Below are 26232 nucleotides of genomic sequence, written 5' to 3' on the forward strand. Positions count from 1 at the left end.
TTTCCTAGTGCAAACTAGGTAGAAATTTTATTTTGTGTGCAGATTTCTACATAGTACACAAATTTGCAGTTCAAAATAATAGAATTCATCTTTTCAAGAAAATAAGTTTTCAAGAATATCATGCGGAAGAACGTCAGTAGCTGAAGTCAAGTCATGAAGTTTCAAGTCTTAAACTCAGAAGTCCAGAGCAAAGTTCGGAATAGATGAACCTACCCAAAGAGGGTGAAGCGATATCTGAGAATTCAAAATGAAGACTTAGCACTATCGAAATAGATAGGATTTCATATCTTTCCTTCTGCATCTTGTTTTTTTATGTAATAGCTGGAGCTACGAACCGGAATCTCGACAAAACCTCACTCATTGGAACTACGCCTGACTCCTTATCATCTCAACATAGGATAGGTAGTTTTTAAAAGTTAGGACACAGTCAAACCTCTTCTCTACTATAAATTTTTCGCATAAATATTTTAGTGAAAAATTAGTCACATTGTTCACGTCTTTGCATGAAAACTCTTCATGTTTTCAAGCAAAGAGAGGCATACTGTGAACACCTAATTTTTTACCAAAATATAAAGAGTCAAACACCAATTTTTTTTTAAAAAAAGGTTATATTTAAAATAAAATAAAATAATAATAATAAATTGTAAATTAATAAAACTAATTAGATCAATTATAGTTTAATAATAAAAAAAGAATTTGATAAATAGAAGTTGGGAATTTAAGTTATTTGTTAATTATCTAGTTTAAAAATAATAATAATATAGAAAATATTATGAAAATGTATAGAAAAAGAAAAGAAAAGAGGAGTCCTAAAGATTTCAAATTTGTTTACCTTATCCTAATTATTCCCAACTTTCTAACTTATTTTACTAAAAAGTCTCATCCCATTAATTTTGATTTTTTTTTCTTCTTTTGGACGTTCCTTTTGATTTTTTTTAAACATTTTTTTTGTTAATTTTCTATTATTATTATTTATTTATTTTAAATCCTTATCTCAACCCCAATTCCCTCAACAATATTTCAAACTAAATCCTAATCCAACTCTATTACTATCCTTTTAATTAGCATCAAACTCTCAGCCAAATTATTATAAAACCGCGTTCAGTTGAGAAGAAAAAGACAGAGAGATGTAAACACACATAGACAAATACACAGATACACAAATACAAATACACAGATACACAAATACAGAGAAATAGAGAGAGATGTAAAAAAAAATATACAGAGAAAAATATAGAGAATGCACAGAAACTAAGATTGATAGAAACAACCAAACACAACGAAAAAAACAAGTTATTTCTTTTGAGAATTAGGTTAGAGTTAGAGATTTGATCGTGATTCCGAATTCGTGGATAACAGCTCGCTCGCTTTTGTGGTATCAATTTTTGCGGCGAGGTAACTATAACTTCTCGCATGATTTAAATAATATTACTTCTATGAAAAGTTGATTTCGATAGCATGAAATACTTCAAATCACATGTATTATATTGATTATTGTTACGTTGTTATTATTATTATGTTTTTTTAGATACATTTTTCAATTTATATCGCTTCATGATATTGAATTGTTGAATTTGAATACATTAATATATCTTTCCGTCTATTTTCACTTTAGAAGTTTTTTATTGAATTTATTGTAGACTTGTTAGATTAGGATATAAAAATAATAATTAATAAATAATTTTTTAAAATAAATAAATTATCTAAGTAGAATTCTCATTTAAAGGAGAAATAAATTTTATTTAGAAATTATTATTATAAACTAATAATAATAATAATAATAAAAGAAGAAGAACTAAAATTGAGAAATTATATAAAGATAACAAAAGAATAAAAGAAAAAACAAAAAAAAAAAAAGAGCATAAAACAACGAAAGAAAAAAAAAAGCAGAACTTTTTAAAACAGAAACAGAAACAGAAAATAAAAAAAAGCGTGAAAAATTGAAAAATCAAAAAAAAAAAAGAAGAGAGAGAAGCACAAAGAAAAATAAATAAATAAAACAAAAGTGGAATAAGAAACTTATAAAAATATACAATTATTAAAGAAAGGATAAAATAAAAATAAAAAATAAAAACAAAACGTAAAAAGAAAGATTTATATAAACTTTCTAAAAGAAAGTAAAACAAATATTATAAATAAACAAAAAACAAAAACAAAAACAGAGCTAATTAAAAAATAAAAACAAAAATTAAAAAATAGAAAAAAAAATAAAAAAGAAACAGTGTTGTTGAAAAAAAAAAGAAAAAAAGAAGAAGAAGGGGTAACTAAAAACGTACAAAAAGGAAAAATGAAAAAAAAAATTAAAAGAAAAGAAAAGACCTTTTTTAAAAAGAAATTGTCTTAATCTCTTTAGATTTTTTTTTTTGCTAGAATTAATTATAAATTTCATAAATTTATCTCTTATTTTGGATCTAATTTTTTTTTTAAAAAAAATACAAGAAACAGAAAATAATAAAACAAAAAGAAAAAAAATGAAAAAAAAAGAAGAAGAGAGAAGCAAAAAAAAATAAATATAGAGAACAAGAAATTAAAAAAAAAAAGAATGAAAAAAACGTAAAAAAAAAAGAGTAACAAAAATTTATTAAAAAAATAAAAAAAGGAGAAGAAGACAAATTTTAGAAAATAATCATAAAATAAAAAAAATTAATAAAACAGAAAGTTAATTTTTTAAAAAAAAAAAAAGAAAGAAAGGAAACTAGGAATAAAATAATAATAATAATAAAAAAACAAAAACCTAAGTTTTTTTATAAAAATAAAATAAAAAAAGAAAGATAAAGAGAGTTTAGAAGAATGTCAACCAAAATTAAAAATTATTACTTTATTATAAAAAAAAAATTAAAAAAAAATTAAAAAAGAACGTGCAGCATTAAAAAATTAAAATTTTTCTTTGTAAAATTAATAGTAAATCTCTTAAAATTTTACCTCTTGTTTGAAAATGTAACTAAAAAAAATAATCTTAAAATTACTCAAATACTAAAATCTCTTTCCTATATAAATTCTACTTTCAAAATATTAGATATTTAAAAATAAATGGACATACCCTGAAAAAAAAATAAGATCATTTCAAATAAATTAGTCAGTTCAAATAAGTTAAACAATAAATTTGAGTAAAAAAAAATATAAATATTTTTATTATTAAGTTAAATAATATAATATTCAAAATTAAGTCTAGTCATATCAAAGTCAATGAAGCAACCGTGCTAGAACCACGGGACTCGAGGGGTGCCTCACACCTTCCCCTCGGTCAACAGAATTCCTTACCCGGATTTTTGGTTCGCAGACCAATAAAAAATAGAGTCAAATTTACTTTTGATTAGGGATTTAAATAAGCTGACTTGGAACACCAAAACTCAATTCCAAGTGGTGACTCTGAATAATAATTATCCCTTTTCAAAATGTCACTTTAATTGGAAAAACTCTTCTTTCTTTTCGAAACAATAAAAATCAAAAATATATGTTGAGGGAAAAAAAAGGGGTGTGACAGTAACCATTGAATTGTATTTTTCTTAGGCTTAGAAAGAGCAAACATAATTTTTATTTTTAAACAGATAATAATTCTAAAAGGTAGTGGTCAATTACATATTTAAAGTGCCAAATTAGTGGGTTTAAGGGCTAAAAAAAAGCATTGTTAGTTACATTAACTAATTAACCTTATATAGTGAGAAATTAATTAAATTGTTATTTTGTATTAAAAAAACAAAAAATGTATGGATATAGCCATTTTGTAACACAGTGTAGCTATTATTTTTAAATATGATATTTATAACTATTTCAATCTAATAGCCCTAAAACTATAGTTATTTATGTAAGTTAACATTAAAAAAGAAAATTGTATATAATAGCAAACTATTAGTTTAAATTAAATATTATAACTATAGTTTACTTTATTTCCAATTCGCATCTACTTTTCCATATAATTTGCTATCTATATCAATTTCTCCGAGCGACATTTCTACTCAATCGAATTACATGTTCCTTTAAAGGACAAGAAAATGGTGGTCTGCTTCTTCGGCTGTTGTTACTGAGTTCTTGTTGCTTATTTGTATAAAGATACATACAAATCAAAGCATATATTTTCTATCCCCATTTACACTATTTTTTCTTAAAATCTATCACCCGAATTAGTTTCCTCTCACCCACATTATTTTTGAAATTTTAATTTTTTTCTTTCCCCATATACGCAATTTTCTCCTAAATTGTCTCACCCAGATTAGTTTCCTCTCACCAAAATAATTAGTTTCCTCTCACCAACTTTATTTTTGAATTTTGAATTTTGAATTTTGAATTTTCGCAATTACCCTCCTCAATGTGCTATTAAAATTTCAGGTAACCGCCAAGAACATGTCGAGAACAATTTTATATGTTTTTTCTTTGGATTCTGTATAAACAGCTAATTTGCATATAGTTTTCACATATACACTTAAACAAAGAACACGTACATATACAAATTACAGCTATATGCACATATACAATGGACTAGCCTAACAAAAACACATATGCATATAAAAATAACATCTAATATACAAACCTAGTCATCATAATTAAAGACGAATATGGTTGTTGTCACGACCCAAAACGAGCCACGAGTGGCACCCACACTTATCCTACTATGTGAGCGAACCAACCAATCTAACCCCAACATTTCAACCATAATAAACTAGAAAATAATGCGGAAGACTTAAAACTCATTAATATAACCAATAAATAACTTCTAAAATTTAATACTTATTATTCCCAAAACCTGGAAGTCATCACCACAAGAATATCTATCCTCAAATTACTAAATCTAAGAGTATCTAGGAAGCTAAAATAAGTAAAAGAGATGGTCCATGTCTGAACTTCAAGACATCAAGACGTGAAGGAAAGAATCCAGTTGCGGACGAGTTGAAGTCGATGGCACGTTTGCTGCACTCCACAATAACAAGGAAGAAAATTACAAGTAGGGGTCAGTACAAGGCACAAGTACTGAGTAGGTATCATCGGCCAACTCAAAATAGAAAGCAATATATATCAGATAATAACATAAAATCGACTACCATACTCAACTGGTGACAGCAACAAGTACCATAACCATTGGTCACAACCCAAGCACATCTATGATGACTCAAGCCTCCACGCCATACTCATTTGAGGAATAGGTTCTTTAAACTTGAGTATATTAACATAATTCAAGATTCATTCTCTCTATCATCCTGGTGTCGGAACGTGACACTCAGATCCCCTAAAGATTCATTCTCTTTATTATCCAGGTGTCGGAACGTGACACTCCTATCCCCTACTACTACGTGCCGGTTCGTGACACCCGATCCCTTAATTCCTGGTGTCGGTACATGACACTCCGATCCCCTAATTCTACGTGTCGGTTCGTGACACCCGATCCCCTAATCTCATTCTTTTAGTTCATCAAGCCTTCTTTTATACGAAGGCATCATCATTAACAAAGTGGATTTAAGGTTTAAGATTCACAGCCTCATCTTTCCAATCCATTACAATTACATAATCACATAATGCAAGCACACAATTAAGCATATAGAAGACTTTACAATACTACCCAATACATATCATTCGCTATTAAGAGTTTACTATGAAATAACATAAATCATAACCTACCTCCACCGAAGAATTGTGATCAACAAGCTACTTCCCAATGCCTTTGTTTTCCTCTTCATTCTCTCTTCTCTCGATCGTCCGTTCTCCCCTCTTCTCTCTGTTCTTTCTACTTTTTCTTATTCAAACTCTTTTTCTTTTACCCTAATTATCATATAATTAAGTATAAAAGGTGATAAAAGTAACCCACTATTTATTTCAAGGTTATCTACTTTAACCCCCAAGTAAATAAGTTATTAAACTTATCCCCTAATTTCATACAGTTTGTCATAAATAGTCCAACATGCCCCTTAAAAACTTTAGCAGAAATCCGATCCAGGTGAAATTATGCCACTCGTGACGGCCCGTCGTGCCTGCGACGGTCCGTCCTGCAGAGTTGTCACAGAGTTCAGAGACTCAATTTCATATAAGAGCTCTGTGACAGTCCGTCGTGCCTACGACGGTCCGTGCTGCCATGTCGTCGCGAAGTTCAGAGAGTTGATTCCCTGTACCCAAATTTCAGAGTTTAAGTGTTTTGGCACGAAGACACTCGATGATCTGTCGTGACCACGACGGTCCATCGTGTGGTCCGTCGACACAATCAGTTATTTTCAAAACTAACTCTACTGCTCGAATCGACTAAACAGGTCGTTACAATTGTCTACATATACACATACAGAAAAAATTGAAACGTTTTATATACAATTTATCCAATTGAATAAATAAATTTATACTAAACTGAACAATTTGTATTTAAATTGAATGTATGTAGCGAATTATTCAAATCAAAAGCTCCATAGCAAACATAAAATTTGCCATGAGGCGCAATTATGCAAACTATAACTATAACATGATAACTATAACGACTAACTACAAAAAATGCCTTTAGCAAGGCACAACATTAGTAAATTTTAGTTTTTAATTTTTGTATCAAGATTCATGAAGAAAATAGTATTCAGATTGTTTCACGAGAAAATTGCATAGTGAACAAATTTTGTAGAGATATTAGAAAAGGAACAAGTATCATAATATTGTCATAAAATTGGTCATGGAAAAGACATATGATATAGTGTCTTGGATTTTTCTAATAAAGTTCTACGAAAGTTTGATTTCTTAGAGTTTATATTGACATGATTTGGAGGCTTAGTTCAAACAATTGGTACTCGGTTCTAGTAAATAAAATCTCACAAAAAAATTCACTTCAAAGAGGGGACTGAAACAAGGTGATCCTGGGACCTATATCATTTACTTTGTTTATCTGTGCTTGTAAGAGGGTTAGAAACACTACATGAAGATGAGAGTTATAGAGGATATGGAATGCCAAGGTGGGATTTGGAGATTGCTGATGATACAATCTTGTTAAGTCCGGAGCTAAAAGGGCTTTAAATTTGAGGATTGATTTCAAAAGGGCAACGAAAATAAGATTTGAACCAAAAAGGAAACATTTAAATGAAAGGGTGACTCTGTGTACTTCTAGAGAGTAAGGTGCAGCCTGACAGGCGCCTTAGAAGGTGCAAGACGACATGATACTTGTAAGTCCAGGTCGGCTTGCTTCTTGTAAGGTGCATGATAGTCTATGCCTTGCTCCTTACCAATTTTATTTTGAGTAGAAAAGTACAAATTAATTAGTATAATAAGAGTAATGGTACACCACTAAACTAGTAGATTATTAGCTACTTAAAATAAAGTAAGCAAAAGTTGATTTTCCACTTTATTTGTTTCAAAAAATAATTTTAATATATTTTATGAGAGTTCAGAGTCTAAAGGGTATAAAATATTAATAAAAATTTCAAAACGGTATATAAAATTTTATATAATCAAAACGGTAAAATCACTGGAACATGTGATTTTTTTTTTAAAAAAAAATTCAAATAGCTACCAGGCAGTTGTTCCAGCGATTTTGCCGTTTTAGTTAATATGAAATTTTATATACCGTTTTAAAATTTTTATTAATATTTTATACCTTTTAGACTTCAGACTCTACTTTATGGTGGTGTTGCCTTTGTACTTTTTTTTTCTTCTAAAATTGAAATTATTAACTATGAATTTTATAGCTAATCCATTACTAAATTGCTAGTAAATCATAACAAATAGAATTTTATAATAGTTTATCATTAATTAGAATTAGCGACAAATTTTATTATTTAATTATAGAAGTTGTTCGTTATTTTAAAATATTTAACTATAATTAGATAATATATTTTTATATCACACGGAATTTGGTGACATAATTTATTGTATGTAACATTTGAAAACACATATTCTATTTTGCAACGTTTTATGAGCTTACAAATTTTTTAGTTAGATAATAAAATTTTATTATATGAAAAAATATGAATATACAATGTATAATTATAATTAAATGTGTCTGGTTTTACATGATACTTATTATATAATAATATTTTATTTACTATTATACCCTTTGAGATTCTTGTAATAACATTTATTTGGACCAAAACAATTCTAATTAATTTTCCGTGTAAAGCATTTCGAATTGTCTCATTTTAATCGTAAATTTAATTTTTTCATATCTAATAAGAAAAATAATAAATACTCTTTTGATCTTTTTAAGTTGTCATATAGCGTTTTTTGAAAGTTAATTTGATTAATTTTTAAAGTTAAATTAGATTATGTTAACTTGATATTTTTAAATAAAAAATTTAGATATTAATAAACTATATAAAACGTACTATAAATTGTAAATTTTTTGCATTTTTCAATATGATTTTAAAAAAAATATCATAAAATATCAATCAAAATTCTTATTATTTGACTCTAAAAAAGAAAATTATGACAACTAAAAGTAGATAAAGGGAATAGTTTACTAAATTATTTCAAATACTCCCTCCATCCACAATTTGTCATGGTTTCCTTTTTTAAAGTCAAATTATAAGAACTTTGACAAATATTTTACGATATATATTTTGATCATATTGATCAATATGCAAAAAGTTGCAATTTATAGTACTTTTCGTATAGTTTTTGAATATTTTTTTTTAAAAAAAAAAATCAAATTAACGCAATCTAATTTAACTTTAAAATTAGTCAAATTAATTTTCGAAAAGCGCAACATGACAAATAAAAGTGAACCGAGGGAATAGATGTGTTTTAAGAATTGAGCAGTATAAGAAATTATTACTTCTTTAATATTAAGAGTATTGAGGTATAATTGAAAACAATTATTCCCTCGGTCTCAATTTATATGATATTTTTTATTTTTTGAGAGCAAAACAATTTAAATTTGACTGAAAATTTATGTATAGGATCTTCAATTTTTTTTTAAAAAAATGAAGTTTATATATTACTAGTAAACAAAGTAAAATGTATTATGAGTCACAATAATTGATAATTTAAAATGCTTAAAAAATTTATGATAAAAAATAAACTTGTTTAAATATTGAAATCCGAAAAGTGACATATAAAATGAAACGTAGGGAGGACACTTAGAATTCTTGAGTTTCTAAAGTAACAATTAGTACTTCAACTCTATTATTATTGAAATGACTTTACACCAATATTAATTATGATGCAAAAAATTGTAATATCTTTTTGTCCCTTCAGTGGTTACTGATTAGATAATTATTTAAGCTTCATACATTTTCAAGGGTTGAATGAAGAAAGTGTTCATGGAAATCTCGAAAAATCAAACCAAGAAAATTGAATTAAATTAAACAACATTTTGACATTAACAATGTATATATTTTGGTTTGGGTTTGAATTTAAGTAAAAAAATTGAGAAGGTTAAGCAAAATTAATTATATAAATTTATTAGAAGTTATAATTTCACACACACATATATATATATATATTGTTACATATGTATTAAAAAATATATATTGAAAATAGAATTAACATTAGGATATATAAGTTTGGAGCTTAACATAAAATTGTCCCTTATAATTGCATATATGATATGGATTAATCTCTCCTACTTTAGAGCATAAATATTATTGGAACACTATTCTATAATACGATAATCAAAATTACAAAATTTCAATAAATTTTGTCAATCACATACTTTTAGAACGATACATAAAATAATGAAAGAAGCAGGTGATTTTTATTAATTTACATTTTAAGAAATCTTTTATAAACTTTACAGACTTGTTTATATTCAAAAGAATTAATTATAAGCGTAAAATGAAAATTTTATAAATTATCAATTAATTTAAATAATTATTTTCAAAAATATGAACAACTGATATGAAATCGGTGTTTATTTTCTAAAATATTTAGGTCATTGACCAAATCATGTTTGACATATTTATGTGAAGCTGGCTGGTAATTTGTGCACATGGTGATTTCACTAAATGACACACATTATCTATCTGTGTTTTTGAGTTGGCTACTTCATTGTTACTACAATTTGGACCCATTTTTCTATTTGTGCTAACATGGTATGTTAATTTTTGAAAATGTTATGCAACTTGACTAATTTAATTTATTCAAAGATACACTAGTATAGTACTAGTATAGTAGGAGTACTATGTGGACAAAAATGATCCAATAAGTTAAGTTTAAAATATTTTTTTTAAATATGTATTTTATAATAATTTTAATTTTATACGTTTATTATAAGTGAGATTTTTCGATCTTCATTAAATATATTACTTGAACTATATCTATTTGGTGAGAACTGTGTAAATATATTTAATCTGAAATATTAGACAATTTATCAAACTTAAAAAATCGAAATGAAGATGAGAGTTACAGAGGATATGGAATGTTAAGGTGGAATCTGGAGGATTGTAGATGATACAATCTTGTTAAGTCTGATACTAAAAGGGCAAAAATATTGAGCATAATTTCCCAAAGGACAATAAAAATATGATCGAAATCAAAAGGATAACATTTAGATGGAAGGGTGACTCGTTGAACTTTTATGGAGTAAAACATAGTCTGACATGCGCCTTACAAGGTGCGAGTTGACATGATACCTGTAGGTCCAGGTCGACTTGCACCTTGTAAGACGCATGGGAGTTCGTGCCTTGCTCCTTAGCAATTTTATGAGAGTCATACAAAGGGTTAGCACAATCTAAAATCTTCATTTTTTCTTTTTCTTAACCAAATTCTTCTATTTCTTTTGTTTTATTCTTCATGGCAACACTTGATTTTTTCTTAGAGAGTTTTTTCGTTATCACTTGTCATGTTCACTGATAATTTATTAGATTATGTAACAAAAAGAAATGAACTTTGGTCATATATTTATATAGGCAAGCCATTGTTTGAATTTTAATTAAGAGTTATTATTTGTCTTAACTTGGAGATTACATACTTAAATTGGTCAAACACAATATTAAGGTATATTAATGAAATATCTGCTAACTTTTACTTCCTTCCAAAATAGTTGTCTTATACCGTTTTTAAGACAGTCTTACTAATTTTATTTCAAAGTAAAATTAAATTACATTAATTCAATGATAATAATAAAAAAATTTAATTAAAAAAATTATATGACTATTTTTTTTTACATTTTGATAAGAAATAAAATGCAATTTATAGTACTCTCATATAGTACTTTTTATATTAAATTTTTTATTTTTAAAATATTGAATCAATATAATCTAATTTAACTTTGAAATTAAGTTAGTTAAATTGACCCTTAAAAACGGAATAAAATAAGTATTTTGGAAGGGAATAAACTTAGCAGATATTTCATTAATATAACTTAATATTAGGAATTTAATATCCTACTTTATATGCACAATATGAAGCATGGTAGTTAGACCAATTTAAGTAGGCAATCTCCTAATTAAGACAGTAATAACTCTTAATTCAAATCCAAACAATGCACTACCTATATAAATATATGACAAAAATTTATTCTTTTTGCACACAATCTAACAAATTATTAATGAATATGCAGGTGATGATTAACAAAAATAAGTGTTGCCACCAAGAAAAAAGCAAAAGAAATAGAAATATTAGGTGAAGAAGAAGAAAAAAGTGAAGATTTGAGATTATAGTAGCCCATTGTATGACTCACGAATTAGTAAGGAATAAGGTGCATGCTCAACTCCCATGCGCCTTACAAGGTGCAAGTCGACCTGCGACCTACAAGAATCATGTCACCTTGCGCCTTGTAAGACACATGTTAGGCTGCATATAAAATTTCAAGAGTCATCCTTCTATCTTAATGTTTTCCTTTTGGTTTCAACCTTTTTTTCGTTGCCTTTTCGAAATTTATTCTCAATCTTTTTGCCCTTCTGGATCTGGACTCTAATTTTATTTGTATTATGAGATAAATATTTAGTAATAAAAATGATGAGGGTACTTAAGAGGTATGAAGAGGTATCTGGCCAAATGATAAATAAGGACAAAAATTTATTTTATATGCATGAAGAAACACCTCCCGCGGTGGAAATGAGATTGAAAAAACTCACGGGTATAAAAATGAAAACTTTCCCTTTTACATACCTAGAATGTATTGTTTATTATGGAAAAAAGACCAAGGTAAACCATAAAGATATACTGAGGGAAATGACAAAAATGATCATGGGCTGACAGAATGAGTACTTATCCTATGGAGGATGACATGTGCTGATCGCACACGTTCTATAATATATGTCAGTGTATCTTCTATCAACCATGAACCCTACTAGAGGAATCATAAAATAAGTGCACCGTGCTTTTGCTAAGATTTTTTGGTACAAAATAGGGGGAGAAAGGGGAAAACATTGGGTTGCGTGGGAGGATATATGTTTTCCTAAGATAGAACGGGGAGTGGGTTTTGAGATCACTCCATAAAGTAACTAAGCCCTATTTAAGAGTCTATGGTAGAAATTTAGGGTCTCGATAGGATCTTATGGAGTACATTTATGTGTAAAAAATAGTGTAAACAACAATACTTGGTTATTGCGAGAGCTAGATGAGCTTCACGTGCATAGAAAAAAATAATAGAGGTAAGAGACGAGACTGAACATGAGATAAAATGAAAAATTAAATCATGAAACTTCAAGTTTTGATTTGATAACTGGATCAAGTAAGGAGCACTATACTTCATTGAAAATGATATGGAGATGAAATATATTGAAGTGAAAAGTCACACCAGAAATGGAGATTGGAATAAGAAAAATGGTTGGCATGATATCATAAGATCAAGATTAACATTAGCGTGGAACCTGGAGAAAGTGATACACCATGCTAGATGCCTAATAATAGTGACAATTTCTTAGTAAAATCTGCATATGAACTATTGATAAAAAGAAGACTACAACAAGAATGGTTGGACAATATTTGATTGAAAGACATACCTTTTTAAATAAGCTATTTCCCATTGAGGGTATGGCAAGGGAGGATTACCACCGAAGACAAACTAAGGAAGATGACGATTTCATTGGCCTCAAGATGCTACTGTTGTGAAAGCTACGTACAAGAGACTATGTTTCACCTATTTCTAACAACTTCACTAGCTCAAAAGCTATGTATATAGTTGATATAGAAGCAGTGAAATGAACCATCCCCAACAAAATTAAGGTACATATACAAAGCCATTCTTTCTCTGTTAATGTGGGAGTTATGAGAAAAAAGACATTTAGCAGACCATGATATACATGCATTGCTTGGTCAAATTGAAATACCCATGAATTGGGGTACCAACAGAGTGGGAGGAAATAATAGCCAAGCACAGAAATACAAACCAAAGAATCATTGGTTGACAGTAAGAGGGGAATTATCAGAGCAAGGATGAATGAAATTGCTAGAGCAAGGATGGATGAAGTTCAACATAGATGAAGTTGGTAGAGGAAATCTGAGAGAAAGTTCATACGCCTCCTGCATAAGAAATAAATATGGAGATCTTATTAGTGCAAAGGTTTGATGCATGGGATTACTACAAGCATGAATGCAGAGGCTACTACAATCCTAATGGAATTAAGGAGATGTCAAGATCTCAATTTACATAATATAATTCTTGAAAATGACTTAATCGATTTAAGAAAGATTAATACGGATAAATGGAAGATACCATGGCAATTAGCAATTCAAATTGAAGAAATAAAACAGCTCATAAGAAAACTACAAATTATGATTAAGCATCTATTTAGAGAAGCAAATCAACTTGTAGACAAGCTAGCAAATGTGGTATTCGATCAACAGATACCTTAGCTGCTAATAATTTTTCACAACTTCCAATAGAATGTAGAAAATTACTAAATAGTGACAGTGCACTAATCTCTAATCTAAGAATTAGAGCAAGGTGAATAAACAATATTCAATGATGTATAGATTACCTTAGCCAGTTTTATCAATTTACAAGGCTTCAAAAATGTGAGAAATTTAAGCTACCTAACAAATGTTATGTGCTTACCAAAAGGAGTCACCAAAAAAATTCGAGGGCAAGAGGGACGAATATGAATTGGGAGAACTGATCTGGAGGAGGAGGAGTAAAAAAGGAAGCGTCTGTGCATCGCGGATATTTCCATCACTATCTACCTCATCAGCAAAGAACGATTTAGTGGATGAAGTTTCATGAGGAACAACACAATAGAATGAAAAAGCGAAGATGAAGGCTTATACAGAGCACACTCAACTAAGGGTCATGACTAGATACCTCTGTCGAATCCAAAAAAATCCCACGATATCCGCCGGATAACAACTCTACTACTTAAGAGAGAAAGAAACAAGAGAAGAAGAGCCCAACTAGAAAGAAGGGATGAGAGGAAAGGCACATACCTTTGTGAGTTGATTCTCTGCTCATTAATAAACCACTACCCAAAAGGGGAATTGATGATCCCCAGATGAAGAATACATACGACTTAGTTGACAAACTCTCTCAGAGGATACATGGAGGCGAAAATGAGGAGAATGTCGAATTAGAAAACCCTACCTGAAGGGTCTTTTAAAAGAGGTTTGTAGGATTGGGTTGGGCTGAATTTTAAGTTTGTGTGAATTTTTTTTTGGACTCAGTTGAGTCCAATGTTGTACAAACTCATTCATCAATAAAACGTCCATGACCGAAAATTGACCAAAAAGGGAGCAATAGTAATTTAAGGTAGAACTTAAATGGGAATTAAACATATCTATACTGGATCTGATCGTAGCTTCGAGTTCAGGTGCCGTACTGCGGCCGGACCGGAAAGGAGGACATAAATAGATACAATAATACATACATTCATTATATGTATAACTCCAAGCATGTTATCCATTATCAGATTATGAGTTACGTATTCAATATATGTATTATTCAAAACATGTTCTCTACTAAAAGTTGAGTAAGTAGTGTACTAATAAAAAGGGGAACAAAAAAATAAATAGTGTTCTAAATAGATGGATATAAATTTATGTATTGATAATACACAAGCGAATTTTGAATTTCAAAAATACGGGTGCACCATTGTCAGGGGCGGCTCTGCCCCTTTTAAGTATAAGGCAATCATTTTAGGCTCCTAAATCTGAGGGCCTCCTTTATTTTAGCAATACTAGATTATAGGTTTTTAATAAGAAAATTATTAAATATGATTTGTAGGAAAAAAATGATATTAAAGGAAAGTTATTATAAATTTGATATATCTCGAGTAACATGCCACAAGAAAAATTAAATACATTAGTTATATGAATTATCAATTGAAAAAATATATTAAAAGAAACCATTTATAAAAAATTATATATGCTATTTTGCATCTCAAGAAATTTTAGAAGTACACTTTATAAAAACCAAATGAAAAATTTTCAACAAATAACAAACAATGATACTAGGGTAAAGCTAAAAAAAATGTCAAACTACATATTATATTAAAATAATATAGCTATACTATTCTTTATATATATTTTATGGGTATATTTAACTAATAAATAACAAGGGATAATGCACAAGTACCCCCTCAACCTATGTCCAAAATCTCACAGACACACTTATACTATACTAAGGTCCTATTACCCTCCTGAACTTATTTTATAAGTAATTTTCTACCCCTTTTTTGCTTACGTGGCACTAGTTTGAAAAAAAAGTCAACCATCGTTGGACCCACAAGATAGTGCCACGTAGGCCGAAAAGGGGTAAAAAATTATTAATAAAATAAGTTCAGGGGGGTAATAGGACCTTAGTATAGTATAAGTGTGTCTCTGGGATTTCGGGCATAGATTGAGGGGGTACTTGGGCATTATCCCAAATAACAAAATACAATTCACATTCATAAAATTTTACTATTCCCACTTTTCACGCTCTCTTTCCTATTTTTACTTTTTGAGCCTTCTTTCATTTTTCTTAATTCAAATTTTTTATCCTCAAATCAATTCTGTTACTCCTAAATCAATTTCATCTCCTAGTAAGTTTCACAAAATCACAGACTTTTTGCCCATCAAATCCTCACAATCAATGAGTTTGCTCAATTTTCGGTGGTTAATTATTATTGAGTTTCAACAAGTATATTCTAATCTCCCATTTTTTCTCTTTTTTTCTTTGAAGATTTTATATAGTTCTACGTATATGACATATTATTAAGGTTGAAGTTAGAGGTTGTATTCAATATTGTTGTGCCGGAATCAATACTTTCTACTGTATTCGAATACCTTTACACTTTCCAAATTAGTATGTGAAGGATATACCTTCCAAATTAGTATATTGTATCACACATATAACCATTGAATATTTATAGTGTGGCATACCATTACACTTTGAATATCTTATATTGTATTTGAATACCTTTACGTTTTTGAATTTCTTTAGTGTATTTAGAGTTATGTTGTCATTTTGTTTTATGAAGATGATTTTGCAGTAAGATGTAGTAATATGAATGTAGTGTAAGTTGAACAAGTAAATTTATGTGGAGGATATACCTTCCAAATTAGTATAATGTGGCATACGTATAACCATTGACTACTTACAGCGTGACATACCGTTGAACTTTGAATATCTTCTACTGTATTTGAATACCTTTATTATTTTGAATACTTTTTAGTGTATTTAGAGTTATGTTGTCATTCTATTTTCTGAAGATAATCGTTGCAAATGTTGTCATTCTCTTAATATACTTTTTTAAAAAACAATATCATACTTATTAAGTAATGTATTTTCCTCATTTATCAGGGATTGTGAGATATGTTAGCTAGCATTTGCAGAGTACCTAAAGTGAGCTAAGGTGAAGGTATTCCAGCTCAATACCTTGATTCTAAGTTACACCGCATCAGTACGACACACTATTATGAAAATGTGTAGTGAAGAAGATGAAAGAAGGGGTTGTTAGCGAGAATGAGGCAACACAATGATCAGGCCATCCACAAAATCGATAATAGGCAACTTGTTAGGATTGATTTCTTAACCTAGTTAATTTTGAACTTCTATCTTATGGTTAAAACTATTTTTTTTTTGTCAAACATTATCAACTATTTTATTTATATATGATCATGTTGCTTTACTATTTTGATAACTACTTTGTAAAATTTTTTGTTGGGGTTATTGCATTCAGTGTAATGTTAGGAAGGGATAGATGTATGTAGATAAATGTACAGTTCATCTGAAAGTGTATACACATGGATATCTGCTTTTGGTAATTATCTGTTCAGTTGTGTATGTTTTTTATCAACATATTCAATAGTATAAATGTATGCTAGAGATTTTTTCATATCAAAATATACGCAAGTATTACGATATTCATTTATTGTCAATTATTATTTAAAGAAATTTGGATACTTACATTCTTAAAAGTGATAAACATACGGTAAATGTTGGTAGTAATTACATTATTATATGTTTTTAAAGTGGTTTTTATCATACACCAAAGAAATATGTAGGCGTATATGTATTTTTATAATTTGTATGTTATATTATACCAACCAATTTTTTCACTAGTATACCTGTTTTATGTATGTATTCATCGACATATATTATCAAGTATAACTATATTCACGTATTATTAAAGTGTGTCGATACATATTAATAATATCAAATAGAGTATTGAGATAATATTCAAGTTAATTTATAATTTAAGCAAGCAAACAGAGAAACAAATATTTTAAAAGGCAAATAAGAATTATTTTATTCATCTATTCGACATAACGATAATTAAGTAAAAATACACTTCAATAATGACATATATCAGGTCCTATGTATTCCGTGTTGTAGTTCGACATGAACTGCCTATTATGACCACATTTTCCACATGTACTACAATAATTCGTACTCTTCCTTTAAGTTTACTCGCTAAATGACTTCTCCTGTTGCTTCTTTGGCCTTTCCAGAGGTCTTTTGTATTTTGGTGGCAAAACAACTTTAGTAGAAATGTGTTCAGGTATATTCCATTTACTTCATATGTTTATAATATTATTTATGCCTTGTAAAAGTCTGACCAATGTTCATCTGCAATTGCAAGTTTTCTTTTCCAAGAATACAATATAGGTCTTCCCTTCATCACTTACTGAATAAATGTAATCACTTGACAGAAAAACCTAAAAACAACACGTAATTTCATTTATACATTCTATACGAAAGTATACATACATCAAATACTTAAATAAATGATTACATAATCAACTGAATATAAATATATTTTTCTCACCAAAAATAAGCTTTCATTAATATACCGTATTCATTCAACACTATTCCGTCAATGCTATATTCTACATACCAATTCTCTTTACTCTATTTTTTGAAATAACATATCAAAACTGTGGTGGTAACCATTGAATTGTATTTTTCTTAGGCTTAGAAAGAGCAAACATAATTTTTATTTTTAAACAGATAATAATTCTAAAAGGTAGTGGTCAATTACATATTTAAAGTGCCAAATTAGTGGGTTTAAGGGCTAAAAAAGCATTGTTAGTTACATTAACTAATTAACCTTATATAGTGGGAAATTAAATTAAAACGTATTTTTGTATTAAAAAGCAACATATGTATGGATATAACCATTTTGTAACACAAAGTGTAGCTATTATTTTTAAATATGAAATTTATAACTATTTCAATCTAATAACCCTAAAACTATAGCTATTTATGTAAGTTACACTAAAAAAGAAAATTGTATATAACAGCAAACTATTAGTTTAAATTAAATGTTATAACTATACTTTACTTTATTTCAAATTTGCAGCTACTTTTCCATATAACTTGCTATCTATAGCAATTTCTCTGAGCGACATTTCAACTTAATCGAATTACATGTTCCTTAAAGGACAAGAAAATGGTGGTCTGCTTCTTCGGCTGTTGTAACTGAGCTCTTATTGCTTATTTGTATAAAGATACATACAAATCAAAGCAAATATTTTCTATCCCCATTTACACTATTTTTTCTTAAAATCTCTCACCCGAATTAGTTTCCTCTCACCCACATTATTTTCTCTCCCCATATACACAATTTTCTCCTAAATTGTCTCACCCAGATTAGTTTCCTCTCACCAACATTATTTTTGAATTTTGAATTGTCGCAATTACCCTCCCCAATATGCTATTAAAATTTCAGGTAACCACCAAGAACATGTTGAGAACAATTTTATATGTTTTTTCTTTGGATTCTGTATAAAAAAGTTTTTTAAAAATCATGAATTTTCATATACGATTCAACTAATACAAATTTTTATTTAGATACATATTACAGTACAATTGAACAACACAACAAAGAAACGTACACTTATACAAATTACAACTAATACTATTTCTTATTTGCATATAGATTTCACATATACACTTGAACAAAGAGCACGTACATATACAAATTACAGCTATATGCACATATACAATGGACTAGCCTAACAAAAAACACATATGCATATACAAATAAAATCTAATATACAAACCTAGTCATCATAATTGAAGACAAACATGGTTGTCTACATATACACATACAAAAAAAAATTGAAATGTTTTATATACAATTTATATTTAAAATTGAATGTATATAGCGAATTATACAAATCAAAAATTTCATAGCAAACATAAAATTTGTCATAAGACACAATTATGCAAACTATAACTATAACATTATAACTATAACTACTAAGTACAACAAAATGCCTTTAGCAAGGCACAACTTTAGTAAATTTTAATTTTTAATTTTTATTAGAAAATTGAATAGTGGCTCCAAATGATTATCTCCAAGAACCAATTGACATTTGTTAAGGGGAGAAACATCACATCAAATACCTTGTTGACCGAACAAATTTTGTCATAAAATTGGTGATGGAAAAGACATATGATACGAAAGAAAATGTTTTTCATGGAAAATGTTTTTCTAGAAAATGTTTTTCCCGAAAAATAAGTAGATTTTGGACTTATTTTTTCATGTTTGGTTGGTAAGTAGAAAATATTTTCTAGAAATGATTTTTAGTGTTTGATTTATGAATGAAAATGTTTTTTGAGAAACTTCTTTTATTTTTACTAGAGTAAAAAATAATTTATGAAATTGAAAATATTTTTTAGAAACAATTTTTTTTGGGGGTGTGTGGTGGGGTGGGGGGGCTGGCGGGGGTGGGCGGAGGTTAGGTAAAAAAATAAAATTTTGAAATTAAAAATATTTTTTAAAAATAAAATTAATTTTTTTGGGGAGGGAGAGGGCTGGTAGGGGGTGGGTAGGGAGGGCTGGCGCTGGCGGGGGGAGGGAGTTTTTAAATAAAAATATTTTAAAAAACGAACTCAAATTTTTTTGGGAGGGGAGGGGTTGGGGTAGGGGTGGGGGGCTGGTCAGTAGTGGGTGGGTGGGATGGGGGTCAGGGATCCGGTGAAAAATATATACTTTGAAATTGAAAATATTTTTAAAATTGATTTTTTTGCAAAAAAAAATGTCATTTGAAGTTGGAGAAGAGTTTTGGAAAATGTTTTCCTTAATTTTTGAAGGGAAATCATTTTCCTTAATTTTGAGGAAAATGAGTTGATTTGGAAAACATTTTCCAAGACTTTTGTCCCAACTAAATATGAGAAAATTGGAAAACATTTTGCAGAAATGTTTTCCTTCATACCAAACACACTCATCGTGTCTTGGATTTTTTAAATAAAGTTCTACAAAAGTTTGGTTTCTTAGAGTTTACATTGACAAGATTTGGAGGCCTATTTCAAACAATTGGTACTCGGTTCTAGTAAATAATATTTCACAAAAAAAATTCACTTCAAAGAGGGAACTGAAACAAGGTGATCCTGGGACCTATATCATCCACTTTGTTTATCATTGTAGTTGAGGTACTTGTAAAGGGTTAGCAACACCACATGAAGATGAGAGTTATAGAGGATATGGAATATCAAGGTGGAATTTGGAGATTGCTGATGATACAATCTTATTACGTCTGGAGCTAAAAGGGCTTTAAAATTGAGGATAAATTTCAAAAGGCCAACAAAAATAAGATTGGAACCAAAAGGGCAACATTTAAATGGAAGGGTGACTCCGTGTACTTCTAGAGAGTAAGGTGCAGCTTGACATGCGCCTTATAAGTTACAAGACGACATGATACTTGTAAGTCCAGGTCGGCTTGCTCCTTGTAAGGTGCATGACAGTCCGTGCCTTGCTCCTTACCAATTTTATGAGAGTCATACAAAGGGTTAGCACAATCTAAAATCTTCATTTTTTCTTTTTCTTAACCGAATTCTTCTATTTCTTTTGCTTTATTCTTCATGGCAACACTTGATTTTTTAAATTTTTTAGAGAGTTTTTTCGTTATCAATTGCCATGTTCACTAATAATTTATTAGATTGTGTGACAAAAAATATGAACTTCTGTCAATATTTATATAGGTAGGCCATTGTTTGAATTTTTATTAAGAGTTATTATTTGTCTTAACTTGGAGATTACGTACTTAAATTGGTCAAACACAATATTAAGGTATATAAATGAAATATCTACTAATTTTTACTTCCTTCTAAAATAGTTGTTTTTGTTTCATTTTTATGAGTCAATTTGATTAACTTACTTTCAAAACTATATTAGATTACATTAATTCAATATTATGATAAAAAAATTTAATATAAAAAACTATATGAGTGTTTTTTTAATTATATTGATAAGAAATAAAATGGAATTTACAGTATTCTCATATAGTTTTTTTATATTAAAATTTTTATTTTTTAAAATATTGAATTAATATAATCTAATTTAACTTTGAAATAGTTAAATTGACCCTTAAAAACGGAATAAAATAAGTATTTTGGAAGGGAATAAAATTAGCAGACCTTTCATTAATAACTTAATATTAGGAATTAAATATCCTACTTTATATGCACAATATGAAGCATGGTAGTTTGATCAATTTAAGTAGACAATCTCCTAGTTAAGACAATAATAAGTCTTAATTCAAATCCAAACAATGCACCACCTAAAAATATGATAAAAAAAATTAATTTTTTTGTCACACAATCTAACAAATTATTAATGAACATGACATGTAATGATTATGAAAAAGATCTCTCAAACAAAAATAAGTGTTGTCACAAAGAAGAAAGCAAAAGAAATAGAAATATTAGGTGAAGAAAAAGAAAAAAGTGAAGATTTGAGATTATGGTAGCCCTTTGTATGACTCACGAATTGGTTAGGAGTAAGGTGCATGCGTAACTCCCATGCGCCTTACAAGGTGCAAGTCGACCTGCGTCTTACAAGTATCATGTCACCTTGCGCCTTGTAAGGCGCATGTTAGGCTGCACTTTACTCTATAAAATTTCACAGAGTCATCTTTCAGTCTTAATGTTTTCATTTTTGTTTCAACTTTTTTTCGTTGCCCTTTTGAAATTTATTCTCAATTTTTTTTCCTTCTGACTTTGGACTCTAATTTTATTTGTATTTGGAGATAAATGTTCATTTATAAAAATAATGTCGATACTTAAGAGGTATGAAGAATTGTCTGGCCAAATAATAAATAAGAACAAAAAATTCTTATATCTGCATGAAGAAACACCTCCTGCGGTGGGAATCAGATTGAAAAACTCAAGGGTATAAAAATGAAAACTTTCCCTTTCAGGTACCTAGAATGTCCTGTTTATCATGGAAAGAAGACCAAGGTACACTATAAACATATACTGAGGAAAATGGCAAAAAGAATTATAGGCTGGCAGAATGAATTCTTATCCTATGAAAGATGATATTGTTGATCGCACACATTCTGCAATATATGTCAGTGTATCTTCTATCAACCATGAACCCTACTAGACGAATCATAAAACAAATGCTCCAAGTTTTTACTATTTTTTAATTTAAAAACAGGGGAGAAAGAGGAAAACATTGGGTTGTGTGGGAGGATATACATTTTCCTATGATGGGATGGGGAGTGGGTTTTGAGATCAGTCCATGAAGAAATAAAGCCCTACTTAAGAGGCTACGGTAGAGATTTAGGATCTCAATAAGATCCTATGGAGCACATTCGTGTGGAACAAATAGTGTATACAACAACACTCAGTTATTGCGAGAGCTAGATGAGCTTCACGTGCATAAAAAAATAATAGAGGTAAGGGATGAAATGAGCATGAGATAAGATGAAAAATCATATCAGGAAACTCCAAATTTTGATTTGATAACTGGACCAAGTAAGAAGCATTATACTTCACAAAAAATGTTACGGGGATGAAAGATATTGAAATGGAAAGCCACACCAAAAATGGAGGATGGAATAAAGAAAAATGATTGGCACGATATCAGAAAATCAAGATTAACATTAGAGTGGAAGCTAGAGAAAGTGATACACTATGTTGAATGCCTAATAACAGTGACAATTTCTCAGTAAAATGTGCATATGAACTGATGAGAAAAACAAGATTACAACATGAATGGTTGGACAATATTTGATTAAAATATATATTTTTTTTTAAATAAGTTATTTTTAATGGAGGGTATGACAATTGAGGATTTTCACCGAAGACAACCTAAGGAATATGAGAATTTCATTGGCCTAAAGATTCTATTGTTGTGAAAGCTACGTACAAGAGTTTATGTTCCACCTATTTCTAACAACTTCATTAGCTCAAAAGCAATAGATTTAGTTTGACATAGAGGTGGTGAAATGAACCATTCCCAACAAAATTAAGGTACATATACAGTTTGACATTCTTTTTTGTTAATGTGGGAGTTTGGAAAAAAAAAGACATGGCAAAAAAGTGGGATACAAATATCTACTCCAGCAGCCCATGATATACATGCATTGCTTGGTCAAATTAAAATACCTATGAATTAGGGTTCAACAGAGAGGGAGGGAATAATAGCCAAGATACATAAGTACAAACCAAAGATTCATTGGTTGATAGTAAAAGAGGAATTACCAGAGCGACAATGGATGATATTACCAGAGCGATGATGAATGATATTACCAGAGCAAGGATGGATGAAGTGCAATACACATGAAGCTAGTAGAGGAAATCCGAGAGAAAGTTCATACGTCTTCTACATTAGAAATGGATATGGAGATCTTATTAGTGCAGAGATTCGATTCATGGGAGTACTACAAACATGGAGGCAGAGGCTACTACAATTTTAATGGCATTAAGGAGATGTCAAGGTCTTAATTTACATGATATATTCTTGAAATTGACTCACTCATTCTCGGGAAGATTAGTAGGAATAAATGAAAGATACCATGACAATTAGCTATTCAGATTGACGAAATAAGGCAGCTCATAAGACTATCACAAGTTATGATTAAGCATCTTTTTAGAGAAGCAAAACAACTCGTAAACAATCTAGAAAATGTGGTTTTGGATTAACAAATTACTTTAGATGCTAAGAATTTTTTACAACTTCCAATATAATGTAGAAAATTACTAAATAGTGACAATGCACAAATCTTTAATCTAAGAATTAGAGCCAGGAGAATAAACAACATGCAATAATGTATAGATTACCATAGCCAGTTTTATCCATCTACAAGGCTTCATAAATGTGAGAAATTTAAGCTACCTAACAAATGTTATGTGCTTACCAAAAGGAGCTAGTCACCAGCAAAATTCGAGGACCAGAGGGACAAATATGGATTGGGAGATCTGATCTTGAGGAGGAGTTGTAAAGAAGGAAACGTCTGAGCATCGTGGATATTTTCATCACTATCTACCTCAACAGCAAAAGAACGATTTAGTGGATGAAGGAACGCAATAGAAAGAAAAAGCGAAGATGAAGGCTTACAAAGAGCTTACTCAACTAAGAGTCATGACTAGACACCCCTGTCGAATTCGAAAAAAACCCAAGATATCTACAGGATAAAAACTTTACTATTGAAGAGAGAAAGAAAGAGGAGAAGAAGAGTCCAACTAGAAAGAAGGGAGGAGTGAAAAGGCATATACCTTTGTGAGTTGATTCTCTGCTCATTAATAAACCATTACCCAAAGGGGAATTGATGATCCACAGATGAAGAAGATAGGCGGCTTAGTTGACAAACTCTCTCAGAGGAGACATGGAGGAGGAAATGAGGAGAGTGTCGAATTAGAAAACCCTACCTGAAGGGTCTTTTAATAAAGGTTTCTAGAATTGGGCTGGGCTGAATTTTACTTTAATGTGGATTTTTATTGGACCCACTTGAGTCCAATGTTGTACAAATTTTTTTATGAATAAAACGTCCATGACCGAGAAATGACCCAAAAAAGTAGCACTAGGAATATAAGGTGGAACTTAAACGGAAATTAAACACATCTATAATGAATTTTTAAAACACAGTTAAAGTAGAAATAAATAGATACAATAATACATTCACTATATGTATTTCTCCAAACATGTTATCCATTGTAAGATTATGAGTTACATATTCAATATATGTAGTATTCAAAACATGTTCTCTATCACTAGTGGAATAAGAGCATGTTTGGCTCACCTTAAAAGCTGGTCAAACTGACTTAAAAGCTGGTTTTTGACTTATTTAACTGTTTGGCAATACTCAAAATAGCTTATTTTAAGTTTAAAAAAAATTATTTTAAGCCAAAAGTTAAAAGCTGGGGTAGGGATGCTTTTTTTTTAGCTTATAAGCTGTTTTAAGTTGATCACATTTTTATGTTTTTTCCCTTAATATTTTTATACAATCTCCAAATTACCCATATAACCCTAACATCTCTTTCTTCTATTTTTTCCTTTTCACGTTTGGCATAACATCTTCAACACTTTTATCCAAACACATAACTGCTTATTTTAAAAATAAGTTTCAGCACTTTCAAAAGTACTTTTTTAAAGCTGCTTTTATTAAGCCCATCCAAACGGCCCTAAGTTATATATCTATGAGGAATAACTTAAAAATTATTTTAGATAGAGATAAATAGATACACATGATACATCTTATATATGTATTGTTCGAAACATATTTTTTTTTAACCAAACACATGAGATAATAGTACTTATTTTAAATACAATAAAATAAATACAACACGTAATACATAGTTACATAGAAACAAGCGATGTTATATTATGAATAACTCATAAACATGTATTTTGATTATCTGCGAAATAACGTGCTTCAAGAGCATAATTTTTAATGAAAAATAATTTTTCATAAAGATATACTTTTAATTGAAATTAATATGATGAGTAGTGCACGAATAAAAAGGGGAATAAAAAAAGTAATAAATAGATGGACACAAATTTATGTTTGGTATACCAAAGCAAATTTAGAATTTCAAAAAGACGAGTGTGCATCATTGTTAGTGACGATTTTGCCCCTATTTAAAAAAAAAGACAATCATTTTAAGCTCCCAAATTTGAGGGCCTCTTTTTTTTAGCAATACTAGATTATAGTTTTTTAATAAGAAAATTATTAAAATGATTTGCC

At 29.3% G+C, this 26232-nt stretch overlaps 2 long non-coding RNA genes across 4 annotated transcripts; both read right to left on the reverse strand.

The window, feature by feature from the left end:
• Nucleotides 1-3430: 3430 nt before the first annotated feature.
• Nucleotides 3431-14818, reverse strand: LOC104644356 (uncharacterized). Its single transcript, XR_003244977.2, has 3 exons — nucleotides 13895-14818; nucleotides 12840-13359; nucleotides 3431-4905 (listed from the first exon to the last, which is right to left on the reverse strand). It is a non-coding gene; the product is annotated as an uncharacterized lncRNA (long non-coding RNA).
• Nucleotides 14819-17535: 2717 nt separating this feature from the next.
• Nucleotides 17536-24990, reverse strand: LOC104644363 (uncharacterized). 3 transcript variants are annotated; one of them, XR_003245725.2, is made up of 5 exons: nucleotides 24764-24990; nucleotides 24606-24672; nucleotides 24406-24530; nucleotides 23750-23870; nucleotides 17536-17970 (listed from the first exon to the last, which is right to left on the reverse strand). It is a non-coding gene; the product is annotated as an uncharacterized lncRNA (long non-coding RNA). The 3 variants fall into 3 exon arrangements; XR_011220418.1 differs by having other exon boundaries at nucleotides 23750-23867; nucleotides 24617-24672; nucleotides 24764-24989; XR_738236.4 differs by having other exon boundaries at nucleotides 24617-24672; nucleotides 24764-24986.
• Nucleotides 24991-26232: the final 1242 nt, after the last annotated feature.

This window comes from Solanum lycopersicum, chromosome 1 (assembly GCF_036512215.1).
Source record: "Solanum lycopersicum chromosome 1, SLM_r2.1".
Classification (NCBI taxonomy): Eukaryota; Viridiplantae; Streptophyta; class Magnoliopsida; order Solanales; family Solanaceae; genus Solanum; species Solanum lycopersicum.